The sequence below is a fragment of the Polyodon spathula genome, chromosome 20 (assembly GCF_017654505.1).
Source record: "Polyodon spathula isolate WHYD16114869_AA chromosome 20, ASM1765450v1, whole genome shotgun sequence".
Lineage (NCBI taxonomy): Eukaryota > Metazoa > Chordata > Actinopteri > Acipenseriformes > Polyodontidae > Polyodon > Polyodon spathula.
This window is the reverse complement of record NC_054553.1, coordinates 12,021,754-12,038,680: the sequence shown is the minus strand read 5'-3', so window position 1 is coordinate 12,038,680 and position 16,927 is coordinate 12,021,754. Positions and strand designations below refer to the sequence as shown.

The following is a 16,927-nucleotide window of genomic DNA, read 5'->3' as shown; positions in this document are numbered from 1 at the left end:
ATAATCAGAAACAAAATCATTTGTAAACAAGATTGAAGTTAAAAAGCAAGTTTAAATCTGTCCAGATTAACATCAGTAATTCATTAAAAGTTCACAATATTCAATATTTTTTCAAACATGACCACAGTATTTGTAATTTGTAAACACTCTTTGACAATGCAATGTCGACTGTATACAACGGTATAATTCAGGTGATCTGCTACTTTACAATGCTAGTGCACCTCTGCGACAACCATGGGGATGGTTGGTTGCCATGACAACGTTGCGGCACTTCCTGCCACATGAGAAAATTGAAAAAAGCTGCTATTGTATTAACATGTGCGGCTGCCATCTTGAGGTGTTTGTTTTGAAGCAGGGTTTTGCATTGCTAGGGAACGTCACACTGTGGCTCTGCACACATTTGTGGTAATCCTGGGTGTCAAGGTGTTCCTGATTCAAATTTCAGACAATGTTCATATGCGCTGTTGGTTTTATGCACATAAAGCAAGGGATGTGGGATCTAAATGTTGAACTCCACAGTAGTTAGGCCCACAAAAATAGAATATTTCCTTTTACACATTCATTATATGCATTTGTAAACGTTGTTACTACAGTTTGTTTGCTCTCATGAGGTAATCTAGGGTTAAAGAGCAGGGGACATTTGTGTATGGTGGAACAACAAAGTGAACAGACAAGTTGAAAGCTGAGATCCATTTAAGCTCTGTAAGTGTCAATATAACCTATGCACAATAATTATATACCGCTTTATTATTAATACACAAGTTCAAAATCGAGCTATGCATTTTTTTCTGATCATTAATAACCTTTATTTAGTCCATTGTCAATTTCATTGAAAAGAGAATACCGTGAAGTGGCTGAGGTATGTGGGTGATTGTGATGTCACCGTTTGGAACAAACTTTGCAGTTGAATGGAATTCTGAATTCTTTTTGAAGTAGGTGAAGTCAGGCATGCTGCTTTGGAGAATACAGCACGTTGAAAACGGAAAGCGCATGGGTGATGTCATGAATAGGGTTTCTTTGTGATATTTCGTGGAATATGGAAGGTGAAAGGAGCACTCTGATTGGCCTCAATAGTCCATAAAACCGTCCTCATAGAGAATCAGTCATAACTGAAAGATATTTTAAAATCCAAATGTACTATACTGTGCCAACTCTAACTACGTTCAGTGTTCTGGGACTAAAACCTTTTCTCAACTTGTGTTGTTTAGTCCCAAGCGACCTTGCTGTACATACTCCACTGTGAGTAGGCAGCCTGGTACAAAAAGTCTTTTTTGCAGAACGGTTAGAGTAGAAACCAGCTGTAATGCTCTTTTCTAATTGTCTTTTCTGTGGCGATGGTGAGGATGTGGCTTTGCTGCGGTGTACACTCCCAAGCATTAGAGCCCCTGTGTCTGACTCCGGAGACTGACTCATTAGGTAATACTTCAGAATAGCCAGTAAACAGATTGCTTCAGTGCCCACAATACAATACCAGATGAAAGATTCGACCCAGCTTGTTATGTTTGTACAATGGGCTAGGTGTTTGAGAAAGGGGATCTATTTTAATGATCTAAACAGATTCTAAAACCTGCGTCCTAACATACACCCGGGGATATCACTTCAGTGTGTTTTTATTGTATAAATCAACCCCAGGGGCAACACTGGCAGTGTTAAAGGCATCAGAAAGTAACTTTACAGTACAGTCAATTTAAATAGCTGCTGGACCTGTTGCTCAACATATTGTTGGCTACTGTATTAATGGAAGTGTATGCGCAAATAGAATTTAATAAGAGCCAGTAAGGTGCTCAAGCCTTGGGTAAAGGATAAAATCAGCTAAATTGATTATTGAGTAGTTTAGCATTTCTGTTTGGTAGCTACTGCAGGTTTTATGATACAATTGAGCTGTGTGAAAACTTAAGTTGCAGTGGAAGCACTCAGAACCTGAATAGTGAATGTATAGGTGAATAAAATATTTGTCTAGAAAACAGCTTACCAGAACTCCTAAAGGCTGTGGTAAGTGCACATCAGGGACACATGGACAGGATTGATACAGAACAGTGTGTGGTGCGAGAGGAATAGTTACATGCCATCTGTTTCTCTCCTAGTCATAAAGTCAAGCCTGCTGACAATCTGCACTAGTTTTTGGAATCGATGAATGGGTTGCGGAAACTTATGAAAAACTGATGACGCAGTTAATAAATATCTTGAACAGTGACCATTTAAAAAGGATGACTAGATAATGGGGGCATCTCAGTGCTGGAGATCATAAACTCTTGACTCGATGATAGTTTCGTACAAGATATGCTTACTGTGTCTCAGTGGATTTGTGTATTTTGAAAGAGCAGTGAACACATGGCCTAATTCGGTACCCTTATATCAGGGTCTACTTTAACGATCTACTGTCCCAAAATATAATCCTCATTTTACTGTATTATTACAGTTAAATAGCAACAGTATTTACACCCCTCCTTGCGCTGCTGATACTCCCTCCAGAATGGCGGAATTAAGCTTTAATAAAAGCATGTTAATCTTGCATTAAACACAATGGAGACTGCATTAAATACTTTTACAACTGTTTCCATCCCACGCAGATTTTAGTGGAAGTGCAAAAAAAGCAAACCCCAGAGGAGAAGCAGAACTTACAATACCCTTAAGGGGCTGCCTCCTGTAAGAGGTCTCTACAGACAGGTGGGGATCTTTTCAGCGTTTGTCTTCCAGCACCAATTAAACCAGGTGGTAAGTTATTGGCACTAACTATACTTTTTTAATGTGACTTTTGGTTGTTGTAACAAACTACAAACGCAGTACAATCGTATCCGCTTATCATGCGTGATTAGATTGCAAACATTATTTATTACACCTTGCTCTGCTTTTACTGTGGGGAATGCCTTGTCATAGCATTCTAAGAAGAAAAACATGTCACACTGACCTGCACACTGAGTGGGGCTTCAATCTTAGTCTATTTTATTGATCTAAACAGCAGCAGGTCTTAATACTACCATTCTTAAACTATCGGCTGGTTTCACAGAACCCGATTAGCACTAGTCTGGATTGCTTTACCTAAAATAATGTTAGCTAGTCCAAGATTAGCAATAATCTGGGTTTGTGAAACCAGTCATTCATTATCCATGACTGTTCCACATCTAATAGTACTGCATTTAGAAATACAAAAAATAAACTTAATCCCATTCTAACATTTGAAGACACTGAAAAAGCCTTCTAATCTAAATGTTTGACACTGATTTTTTGTACCCTTTTTTATTCAATTAAACACTATACTAATCCTAATGGTATTTCACTCTGGGTGTTTTATTGACCCATAACATTCCTGCATACAATAAAATACTGTGAAATAAAGTCTGCAAAAAAAAGTCTTGCAGCTTTATGGTGACGGTATTTAGTTCCACCATTGCTTTTAGATCATTTAAACAGACTCCACTGATATCCTCAGAGTAACCTCTGAAACTTAAAAAGAAAACCAAACTGTTTGAAAAGATTTGCCCTTTTCGAGTAAGATAAACAGAAAGCATGATGGTTCTGGGTGGCGAACCCAAGAATAATCAATAAACAATGACTGTCATACACAGCCATGTGTCCTCTCAGGGGCAAATCAATCAAGTCACAGCTGGATTTTTTTAAGCTGAATTATGGGTTATTTCTGTTTTGTATGTTTCTTCAGAATAACTAATAGTCTTTAGTGTATCTATACCTCAGACAGTTAGCAACTGTCCCAGGATCCCAAAGTGCTTTACACAAAAAAATGAACAATTAAACCATGAAATTAAAAACAGAATTTGTCAAAAAAACTAAGATTAAAAGTTATTTTGTAGAAAAATAACAATTCAAATCATCGAAAACAAAAATGTAATGCAACAGGATTTTTTTTATTTTTTTTTATGAAGTAAGTACCTGTAATTATCACACTATTCAGTAAGTCAAGATTAGAACTGAGGCTATAGTTAGGCGGATGCATATGAAATGAATCAAAATGACTATAGTTTCTCATAACAATGGTCCTTACTGGCAATTGTGATTGTGTGTTTGTTTTAAAATGAAAAATCATGCAATATATAATATATATATATATATATATATATATATATATATATATATATATATATATATATATTATATATTAAAGTGCAATATTATGAGAAAAAAAATATATTTTCCAAATATTGGCCATCATTTACCAAGTTACAGTATATTCTCAAAGGGAAATAAAACAACCCCCAATCCCACCCATTTACACCTGCAACACAGGCATTAATTGCAGTTCCCTAAGCCAACTTTTTCCCAAATAAAACACAAACTGAAGCATCTCTGATCCAATAATTTTGTCCTTCTTCAATTGTGCAGCTAATGACAAGCTGATCATGTGGATGCAGGATATTTTGTATACAAAAGAGCGGTTTATCCAGGCATTTACCCACATAACACAAAACATACCAGACACTTGGAAGAGAAAAGATAGTGACTGTTAATGACCAGGATTGAGCTTCCCTAAACCCACCCAAAGAAACTTCTGCATGTTGCGTTCATATAATAAATATGTGGGCATCAGCACAATCCCATCATATGTACCACAAGCACTTGTAATGCTACTGTAGTTGCAATTCTGTAGCGCACAACAAACGCCAGAGCTTCAATACATATTATGCAATACTGGTAATATTGCCACAGACTACAGAAAGATTGGCATTGGAAAGGTTAAGTGGAACAGTAGAAAAGAATCTGGATAAATTTGGGGACATCATCTGCACATATGGAAGTGAGAGGTTTGGAGTTGATAAAAGGAAGGAAGAAGTACAAACTATTCCAGGAAAGTCTAGACGGCAGCAGTTGATTGATCGCTTAGTAAGAGAATGGCAGCTGAGGAAGTAATGAAGAAGAGCAGAACAAAGTCAGAAGGAGGGACTCAGTCTGTTACAAAGGGTCATAAAAAATAAGCTTGCAACATTGTGCAGAGTTATGCACCTACAGAAACGTTACAAAAAGAAGGGGCGTGCGAGAACTAACTTTTATAAAGATCCATTCAAATTTATAAATAAGTTATTCACCAGTAAGAAAAATGGCACACTAAAATCATCCAAGTTTGAGCTGGAGAGATATTTGGAGGAAACACATACAGATTAAAACATACAGATCAATTCCTTCAGACATCCCACCTATCAATGCACCAGAATACCAAATGGAGAACTGTGCACCTATGTGGAAAGAAGTAGAGCAAGCTGTGAAAAAAGCAAGGGCATCATCATCTCCAGGGTCTAAAGGAGTTCTGTACAGAGTATACAAGAGTGCTTCTGGAGTTCTACGAATCCTGTGGAAATTGATGAAAGTGGTATGGGAAAAACAGTTTGTACCAAGAGCATGGCACCAAACAGGTGGAGTCTTTATACCAAAAGAAAAAGATTCTACAAGCATCAGTCAGTTTTGCCCTATTTCCGTGTTAAATGTAGAAGGCAAGATTTTCTTCAGCATTATTGCTTAGAGATTGTCAACTTACCTATTAAAGAACTGCTTCATTGACGCTTCAGTACAAAAAGAGGGCATTCCAGGTTTCCCAGGATGCTTAGAACACATGAGCGTAATCTGGCAACAAATTAAATCAGCTAAAAAGGAAGGAGCTCCATGTGACATTCCTGGATTTGGCTAATGAATATGTTTCAGTGCCACATGAGCTTCTTTGGGCAACATTAGATTTTTCCAGCGTACCGATGACAATAACAAATTTTATGAAAGCCTACATTGGAGATTTGCAATTTAGTTTTTCAACTTCAGAATTCAGCACTACATGGTAATGCCTAGAAGTTGACATAATGGCAAGATGTACCATTTCTCCACTGGCTTTTACCATGGCAATGGAAGTAATTATTAGGGTATCAAAATGGGTAGTGGGAGGAGAGCGCTTGGCTTCTGGAATGCGACTACTACCAATTTGAGCATCCCAACCATGATTACAACAGTAGCATGCACTAATCAGTTATTGGGCAAATTAACCAATAACATTGAATGGGCACAAATGCAATTCAAGCCCACTAAATCAAGGAACATCCCTTTAATTAAAGGTAAAGTAGTAAATAAAAGGTTCTACTTTAATGGTGAGGCAATACCAACAGTGTCTGAGATGCCAGTGAAAAGTCTTGAGAGATGGTACGACAGGGATCTAAAGGATACAGTTTGTGTGGGAGAAGTTAGACAACAAGCAGTGGAAGGGTTGAAGTGCATAGACAGCGGCGCTTTACCGGGCAAACTGAAACTCTGGTGTTTTCAGTTTGGTCTACTGCCAAGGCTGCTGTGGCCACTGACTTTGTACGAGGTTTCCTTAACAACAGTTGAGAAGCTGGAAGCTTTAATCAGTTCATACGTCAGGAAATAGTTGGGAGTTCCTCAGGCTGCCTCAGCAGAGTGTGACTTTATGGTAAAGGAATACTGCAGCTACCAGTCTCTGCTCTAACTGAGGAGTTTAAGTGTGCCAAAGTCCGACTGTAAATGACATTAGTAGATTCATGCGACAAATGCGTAAGGGAAGCAGCACCTGTGTTGAAAACTGGAAGAGAGTGTGTGGCAAAGAAAGCCGTGGAAGATGCTAAGGCTGCCCTTTGAATCGGTGATATTATGGGGCAAGTTCAGTATGGAAGAGGGGGTCTTGGTCTTAGTTCAGAGATGTACCCTACTTAGCTCAATCCAGACGGTTGTCATGCTGATGTGCTGGGGAGACCGCACTGTGGTTGATCCCCGGAGCCAGCATCGCAGCCGTTGTGTGTGCTGATGCTCTGGGGAGGCAAAATAAGCTGATCCCTGGAGCCAGCATTGCACTTCAGCCATCAACACCAGGCAGAAGGATATCAACATCATCAGATGGAAAGAAATGCAAATGGATGGAGATGCAGATGGATCACATTAGTTTACTATAAAGCTACGTCTTAGTTGATGCTTCTCTTGGCAAGAGCCAAGTTCAAATCAGCATTAAGTTTTAACATCTACTCTCATGTAATGGAAATCAGCACAAACATCTGTATTTTCATACAGGTAAAACATTTAAGAAACCAAGACAAGCAGACAACTGTTTCGGCTATATTCAATATACTGAACTTAGTTTCTTACAAATCTTGGTTGAGAGTTTTGAAGTTATGGATAAAAAAAATCTATTTTAATCCATTTGGGACATTACACAAGAATGATAATTTAACAAACTAGATAATTTACTCTGGAAACTTGGTAACAATAGTGTTGAAATGATTAAATTTGGGGCTGTTAGATTTAGCTTTAATTTCTTTGTTGGCACAATTGCACACAACCTGCAGTCTAAGCTTGATTCAGACTGAATGGCAGTCAGGGTTCAGGTCAGGATTGAGGTTGATTCAGACTGAATGGCAGTCAGTGTTCAGGTCAGGATTGAGGTTGATTCAGACTGAATGGCGGTCAGGGTTCAGGTCAGGATTGAGGTTGATTCAGACTGAATGGCGGTCAGTGTTCAGGTCAGGATTGAGGTTGATTCAGACTGAATGGCGGTCAGGGTTCAGGTCAGGATTGAGGTTGATTCAGACTGAATGGCGGTCAGTGTTCAGGTCAGGATTGAGGACTGAATGGCGGTCAGTGTTCAGGTCAGGATTGAGGTTGATTGACTGAATGGCGGTCAGTGTTCAGGTCAGGATTGAGGTTGATTCAGACTGAATGGCGGTCAGGGTTCAGGTCAGGATTGAGGTTGATTCAGACTGAATGGCGGTCAGTGTTCAGGTCAGGATTGAGGTTGATTCAGACTGAATGGCGGTCAGTGTTCAGGTCAGGATTGAGGTTGATTCAGACTGAATGGCGGTCAGTGTTCAGGTCAGGATTGAGGTTGATTCAGACTGAATGGCGGTCAGGGTTCAGGTCAGGATTGAGGTTGATTCAGACTGAATGGCGGTCAGTGTTCAGGTCAGGATTGAGGTTGATTCAGATTGAATGGCGGTCAGTGTTCAGGTCAGGATTGAGGTTGATTCAGACTGAATGGTGGTCAGTGTTCAGGTCAGGATTGAGGTTGATTCAGATTGAATGGTGGTCAGTGTTCAGGTCAGGATTGAGGTTGATTCAGACTGAATGGTGGTCAGTGTTCAGGTCAGGATTGAGGTTGATTCAGATTGAATGGTGGTCAGTGTTCAGGTCAGGATTGAGGTTGATTCTGATTGAATGGTGGTCAGTGTTCAGGTCAGGATTGAGGTTGATTCAGACTGAATGGTGGTCAGTGTTCAGGTCAGGATTGAGGTTGATTCAGACTGAATGGTGGTCAGTGTTCAGGTCAGGATTGAGGTTGATTCAGACTGAATGGCGGTCAGTGTTCAGGTCAGGATTGAGGTTGATTCAGACTGAATGGCGGTCAGTGTTCAGGTCAGGATTGAGGTTGATTCAGACTGAATGGTGGTCAGTGTTCAGGTCAGGATTGAGGTTGATTCAGACTGAATGGCGGTCAGTGTTCAGGTCAGGATTGAGGTTGATTCAGACTGAATGGCGGTCAGGGTTCAGGTCAGGATTGAGGTTGATTCACACTGAATGGCGGTCAGTGTTCAGGTCAGGACTGAGGTTTGCTTGCTCATAGCACCGTCATCCAATGCCCTCCCCTCCCCTTCCAAACACCAAAATATACAGAGACATGCATTGCTTTAAACCTGATTTCAGAGTCTAATGCAATACTATATACTGTAAACGCTAACCGTGTTTGTTTGTTTTTAGTTTTTTTGTGAATTCCAGAGTAGGGGTTTCCAGGAACCCACAGTAACCTTGACACAGCACACACAGTACTTCCAGTACACAAAGGATCAGACCATTAGCAATGTTGCTTTTTGCCATAAGTGATTTTAAAAAGTTCTTTCTAGTACTCAGTTGTAACAAAGCTGACCAGTGACATTGATGCTTGCTGTGACTGCTCCCAGGGAAGCCAACAAAGATTCTGCACTGTCAAGCCGACAGACAAAATCAACCAACAAACCAGTGTCCAAACAACTGCATAGCTGCAATGTAAGAAAATGTGAATGCTGGAGCTTAGTGGTTACTGAATGATGTTTCCAAATGTTTTGAAAGTCAATTAAGTTGTTTAATACAGTAATCTTCCTTATATAATGAGCTTATGTTTGTTTTGGGGTTTTTTTTTTGTTTACTTTTTTATATATCATCCGAAAAGTGAATTCAGAGTTTTGATGTGTTCTCGAGTTTTGATGTGTCAGGGCATTTTGAGAAGTGCTCATATTAAATGGGAACACAGGGCAAGCTATATCTCTCCTGCAGAGAGTTTCAATCACAGTCCTGGAGGGCTGACAGTTTAAATAAAATAAGAAACTACTTTAGGGTCTGGATGGAGGGTTATTTGGGTGTTTTATCAGTGTTATCGAATCAAACCTAAAATCACAAAACTTAAAGTATACAATAAATCCAAATGAACCTTGTGATTGTAAAAAAAAAACCCTGATTACCTGAGATCGACACCCATCGTGTAGTGCAGCCCCTTGTAAAACTTTACCATGCTAAATCTGCACTGTAATGGTTATGCTATCATGATGCTTCCCTATGCTTTATCATGCTTTCATTGGGCTATATTTCATAAGAACATAAGAAAGTTTACAAACGAGAGGAGGCCATTCGGCCCATCTTGCTCATTTGGTTGTTAGTAGCGTATTGATCCCAGAATCTCATCAAGCAGCTTCTTGAAGGATCCCAGGGTGTCAGCTTCAACAACATTACTGGGGAGTTGATTCCAGACCCTCACAATTCTCTGTGTAAAAAAGTGCCTCCTATTTTCTGTTCTGAATGCCCCTTTGTCTAATCTCCATTTGTGACCCCTGGTCCTTGTTTCTTTTTTCAGGCTGAAAAAGTCCCTTGGGTCGACACTGTCAATACCTTTTAGAACTTTGAATGCTTGAATTAGGTCGCCACGTAGTCTTCTTTGTTCAAGACTGAACAGATTCAATTCTTTTAGCCTGTCTGCATATGACATGCCTTTTAAGCCTGGAATAATTCTGGTCGCTCTTTTTTGCACTCTTTCTAGAGCAGCAATATCTTTTTTATAGCGAGGTGACCAGAACTGCACACAATATTCAAACTTAGGTCTTACTAGTGCATTGTGCAGTTTTAACATTACTTCCCTTGATTTAAATTCAACACTTTTCACAATGTATCCGAGCATCCTGTTAGCCTTTTTTATAGCTTCCCCACATTGTCCAGATAAAGACATTTCTGAGTCAACAAAAACTCCTAGGTCTTTTTCATAGATTCCTTCTCCAATTTCAGTATCTCCCATATGATATTTATAATGTACATTTTTATTTCCTGTGTGCAGTACCTTACACTTTTCTCTATTAAATGTCATTTGCCATGTGTCTGCCCAGTTCTGAATCTTGTCTAGATCATTTTGAATGACCTTTGCTGCTACAACAGTGTTTGTTTCACTGTGCTATGATTATACTATGGGAAACTTATTCTTAACCAATCCCACACAGACACAATAAACCGCTTGTAAAGCCTGCCTGAGGTTGCAACTGGAGCACCCAATTTGGACAAGCATATTATACACTGTAAACTAAGATCTCATTTTCAAAGCAGTTTACACTTATAATGATGTAATCATTAACAGTTTAAATTGTATTCATAACATAATTTCATTATTTTTTTTAAGACAGACCAAAGGGTGCTCTGCTGCTTTAGAAGACTGAACAGAACCCCTAATTTCTGAGCCTAATAAACCTTTAACAATCAAAACCCTGGCGCACACCAGCCGCATTGCAATTCTCAATTCCTGATGGACTTTCCAGCTCTTTGTCACCTGTAAATCATTAAAGTGTTTACTGCCTAATCTTTCAGACCTGTCAATAAGCATATTAAGGGTTTCTATGAATCCATAAATACATTTCCTTATCCAAACAGTTCCCTACCTTGTTATGTAGCACCTTGCATCATCTAAACACAGTCGAGTAAAGGAGGAAAGGTATTGCTGAATTGTTTGGAAGTTCTGTATGTACTTTATGTACTTATGTACATATGCACTTTACTGTACATAAACTGTAAATACATTAAATGCTAAAAAATGTATTTAAAAAGATAGACTGCAAGAAGAGAAAGGAAAGTTAAATTGCTTGCAATACAATGTGAGGACGCAGACTTTGTATCCACTAGAGTAACATGAATTGCCTCTATAATACATTTGAATGAAATCGGAACTAAATCATCGTAGTGCTTTACAAACACTTTGAAGATGAGCATCCCAGCTTGAAATGCAACATTTTACCATGACCCTCATCCACAGGATGTACAGCAGTGTGCACATTTATTACAACATCCTATTGCTTATTTTGGTTTGATTTGTTTGATGTGCATATAAGATCAAACCACTGGAACTGAAAATCTTGGACAATTGTCAAAATAGGCAAATTAGTGATTGTCTAATTTAATTGATGACTTTAATAGGCCACACTTGCAATTCATTTAAAATACTAAAAGAAAGGGAACACATGGTAACACATGATAAAATGCATGACACTTTTTGGAAGTTGTTTAAGAGGCCTAATTGCACAGTGGTGTAACATTTTCACACGAGTGCTTATTGTTTCTATAGCACTGATTACTGACCAAAAACTGAAATTCTCACACCCAGAGGTTTTCATCCAGGTAGGTATATAAAGGATATAAAATAACTATAAAAATAAACTCTCGAGTTGTTCCAATAAATTTGCACACCGCTGTGCATGAAAAAATGTAAGTATAATGTAAAGTATATTATGTACATACAGACAGGGGGATGGGTCCCTCAATATATTGGTAGATTCCCTCAACATACTTGCTAAAAATGTCCTTAGATTTCCATTACATGAGAGTAGATGATGAACATCATGCTGATTTGAACTCGGCTGTCGCCAAGATAAACACCAACTAAGACGTAGCTTTGCAGTAAACTAATGTGATCCATCTGCCTCTCCATCCATTTGCGTTATTTTCCATCTGATAATGTAGATATCCTTCTGTCTGGTGTTGATTGCTGAAGTGTAATGTTGGCTCCAGGGATCAGCTCATTTTGCCTCCCCAGAGCATCAGCACACACAACGGCTGTGATGCTGGCTCTGGGGATCAACCCAGTGCGGTCTCCCCAGCGCATCAGCATGACAACCGTTTGGATTGAGCTAAGTAGGGTACATCTCTGGGGTCTTCAAGTGGGCACCTTCCATCCTTGGTGTTTCGTTGACTAGCCTACGACACCTCAAGAGGGCTCAACAGTGATTCTGGCATCCCAGCATCACCACCCTCCATCCCACTCTCAGCACAATCAAATACATGATTCTCTTGCTATATATAAACGTCTGAATGTCACCAGGAGGACTGGAGCCTATGGCAATGGCCAATTCTCCAGGGGCTCTTGTAACTAAAGAATGATATCTGTAGGGGCGCCGCTGCTATATCCAGAGCCAGGGATCAGTATCCTGTGTGGGATTAAAACATGCTCTATATAGACATAAACCAAGTAGCCCAAAGGGAGGGATACAACTATAAACCCATTCACTTATCTCTTATTAGAATTTACTGGCATTATCAATTGCAGAGGTATAAATTAAAATGTTAAACTGTTAACCACTTCCTGTGCTGCTGGCCACATGGTCTGACTGCAGTTATCTGACCTACAGCACAGGATATAATTAGGTAGCAGGAAGCAATCTGCAAATCTGCATTCAAGTTAAAATGCCCATGTGACATGTTTTAGGAACATATATAGAGGATGTCTTTTGAATGGAAGGACTTCAAAATTAAATTTGGAGATCCACTAAAAAAACTATTCACTCAGCAACACCAAATATGAAAAAGTTGATCTCTCAACATTTGTTTATAATAAACTGCAATATATATGAACAAATTTGGCTCAGCATATTCTACATAGGTTTATTTTATGAACATGGTGTGATATACTGGAACATATATGCAAGGTCACACCGTACATATAAACAGAAATGTGATCAGGATGTTGTGCGCTAATTTGAACCCTACCTGTATTTCTGACTAGATAATCTTATAGTCTTGTTTAATTATTGCACTGCAGGGTTTGGCATTAACCATGGCCCTGTGGCCCAGGGCCTTTAGGGAGCACCACAGGCCTGACCGGGATGGTTACATTTAACTAGTATTATATATATATATATATATATATATATATATATATATATATATATATATATATATATATATATATATATATATATATATATAGTGCATATGGCTTCCGTTTCATGAATCCAGGAAAACGGGCCAGTGTGTCAAAAAGCTGAAAATTAATTTGCAAACCATTTTTTAAAAACATAACTACGAACTAACCCTAACTTTCCCGTCGCGTGTCAGATTTGTTCTAGTCAGAATCTGAGACTACGTACCGAAGTGCTGTGTTGGTACTCGTTCCCGCGGCAAATCTTTTACAAAGCGGGTTTTCTACAACTAAGCAACCAATAAGCCAAAAGGAAAGCGCTGAAATCAATAAATCATAAAGAATGTAATTATGAAAAAAATGAAGACGAACATTTAGCGTGGAGGCTTCATTATGACAGAAAAAAATAAAGTTTTGCCTTGTTTGGCGTCAGTTTCTCAAACTTGCACAAAACAGCAGCTTTATTTGTTGTCTATTAAACATTTCGTTTATATCATATCCAGTCTCACAGCATGGATACCCAGATACGCAATCGAACTGTCTAACTTTTTGATTTGGGATCCGATGTGGTCAGGTCAAAAATACAGTTCAGAATCGTTCCAGGACTCACTGGTATCGCTCAGCGTGATTGGCGCTCACTTGGGAGAGGCTACACAAGCGACAGCGTTCTATATAGGATTGCTATTATTTTCCTAGTCGAATACAAAGGGTGCAACATTTTTATGTATTCGATTACCCGAACTCTGGTCCCTTACTCTACCAAGAGTAAAAAGCAAATTCGCGAGCACAAGCAGATAGCATAACAGTGTAAGTCGGTAATGTTTAGCCGGGTTCACAAAGTGTTCAAACAACGTCCAATACAATATTTCTTCGCTCTGTACACTATTTCCTTAGGCACAAGTTTTACTGAATTAAAATACACAGATCTCAATGAGCAGCAACGTCACAGCGCGGTATCTCTTATTAAAGCAACAGTAGCATAATATTGCGCAAACCACCAAATAATAATTTTTCCTGTAGTGTTTTCAGAATAAAATAACACCTATCATATAGAAACCTAAATATTCTACATCTGTTTAATTCTAACAAATAATATTTATAACATAATCTTAGTGTAAATATTGTAACCTGGCCAAAATAGAAAATACATTCCAACAATACAATAGTTTAACATTACTAATTACAGCTAGCCATCAAGTACTGACATCAGATGAATCGAAGTCATGTTACTTTGTTTATTCAATAACCTGTAAATAATTCAAAACAAGGTCACCTGGTTGTACTTTTAATGGTCAGTGCAAATGTTGCCTACTCCATCCATTCACAGAAAGTCAACAGTAGATGCTTTACATTGAACTACAGTCCAGAGTTTAAAAAAAAAAAAACTCCTTTCAACTCCAAGTATCTTCCCTTTTCTTATTGTCACTCCGTTGTTGTGCTTAACATTTAGTATGTCTTTACATTCATCATAATGTTAAATTACCTTTCTAATTTCAATGTTACCCAAGTTCAGATTACCATACTTCTTTTAGCACTTGCTATATACATGTTTAATGGATGAAGTAACATATATTGAAAGACTTTGTTTAGCCACTATCTTTTAAGATGTGGCTTCTCTTTGTTTACCATACACAATTAGAAACATACTGAAAATAAAAACCATCATGAAAAAATATATAAATATATTGGACCAGATAAAATTACATCCAGGCCAATAAAAACACTAGCTCAGTGGCCAGAGGGGCCAGTAGTTACAAATGTAAACATAGAGCCCTGGATTTTACTGCCTCCTTAAAATTTATAAATATACCTTGTTTCATATGTCTGCATTTTGATTTCAATATTACAGTCATATTAGGTAAATGGCAAGGTCACCAACACATTTTGCATGCAAGGGTTATATAACCTTGAAAATATGGACTACCTCAAAACTTGACACGTTATTTCACCCTGTAGGCCTTATTGGAACATATTGCAGGGAATTTGTTTTTTGTAATAGAGATATTGAATGGAAAGCTAATATCAGGGAATTGCAGCATGTTCCTGATGAGTTACTTTTGCTTTTGACAGTAAACATTTATTTGTATTTATTTATTTAACTAGGAGATGCACCCATTGAGGTGGCCTCATTTACAAGGGGGTCACAGAAAACAATAACAAAGGTCAATTACAGTGTACAAATACAATATATTTTCACATATCTATCTATATTTATATAGCACCTTTCATAGTGGACCACCATCACAAAGCACTTTACAGAGGTAGGCTGTGAACTGTGCATTATATGCATAGTCACTGACAATAGAACATTGATTTAACATCTCATCCACTGGATGGAGCACAAGTGATTTGCTCAGGGTCACACAGTGAGTCAGTCAGTGGCAGAGGTGGGATTTGAACCAACCCTAGACTTTAACCATTGGACCACACTGCCTCCTAGAAAGATCATGTGTGGTTCAAACTTAATCAGCAGCCTACAGACTATTGATATTAGCACTACACATTAATGATATACTCCAGAAGAAAACGTTCACATTGTCAAAGTTACTAGTAGACCCCACCCTGCACTTGATGTCTTAGAAAAGATATATACAATAATGAATAGTTATTTTGCCAAACAGTTGGAAATGGTGGTTTCTTTTTAATTGATCATATAATTTACAGTACATAAACTGAAATAATGTTATTTATTTTAGAATAATATAGTACTTCATAAATGTAATTCTGTTTTTTTTCAACACCATCATTGTATATTTCCAAGACCCCAACACACAGAAAAAAGAACATTCCAGGACTGTAGTTCCCAGTTAGTTATTATATGCGCGAATATTGCCGGAGGAGAGTGGGCGTGTTGTCTCACAATTAATACTAGTATAAAACACGCATGCAGAATTCGCTTAGTATTACACAGCCTGTATAGGGTTTATTATTATTATTATTATTATTATTATTATTATTATTATTATTATTATTATTATTATTATTATTATTATTATTATTATTATTATTATTATTATTATAATAATAATAATAATAATAATAATAATAATAATAATAATAATAATCTTGCAGCATTTAAATTACACTTTTATTTATCAAATACGTTGATTAAATAAAGTCTACATGCCTATAACCAGTTGCTAATTTAATATTAATAGCGCTGTTTTTCCCCGTCACAGTTATGATGAGCTCATGTAATGTTGTATCAGACAGAGGCACCTTGCTGCACAGCTACAGTATGATCTGGACGGGCATATTCTGAGCGCATCGTTTTCATCATATCAAATCGAAACGTGCCTATTCAAAACATTATTTTTTTAAAAAAAATACATCCCTCGCCAACCACAAAAGCAGGAGCATAGATGCTTCAGCAATAAATACATAATTTTTTGTTTGTTTGGTTTTTTTTTTTGGTTTTTTTTTTAAAGCAAACATCATATCACCTGTCTTCATTTTCCCGTTGTGATGTGAGTAACCTATTACAATATAGATAGTACTACAGAGCTCAAACGCAAAAACAATGGGATTACAACAGTTACCTTACCTGCAGTGATTTCTTTAATAGCAAAGCATTACAGATCCGATTGTTGGAAGAGGTCGATCCCCATTCTTTTCATGGTCAGGTTGCACGGGGAATGGATGCAGTTGCTGCTCGGTTCGCTCTACTGCATGTGTGTGTGTTCAATGGGTGGACAGCTTAACCTCGCTCTCTGCAGTGAGCTCAAAGCGCATGCGGGTCGCTGTAAAACCAGCTCAGAGACGGTGCACAGGAGGCAAGCAGCGAACACAATGTTT

At 38.1% G+C, this 16,927-nt stretch overlaps 1 pseudogene; it reads right to left on the bottom strand.

The window, feature by feature from the left end:
• The window catches only part of LOC121295171, a 44,086-nt pseudogene extending 27,159 nt beyond the window's left edge, over positions 1-16,927 (bottom strand).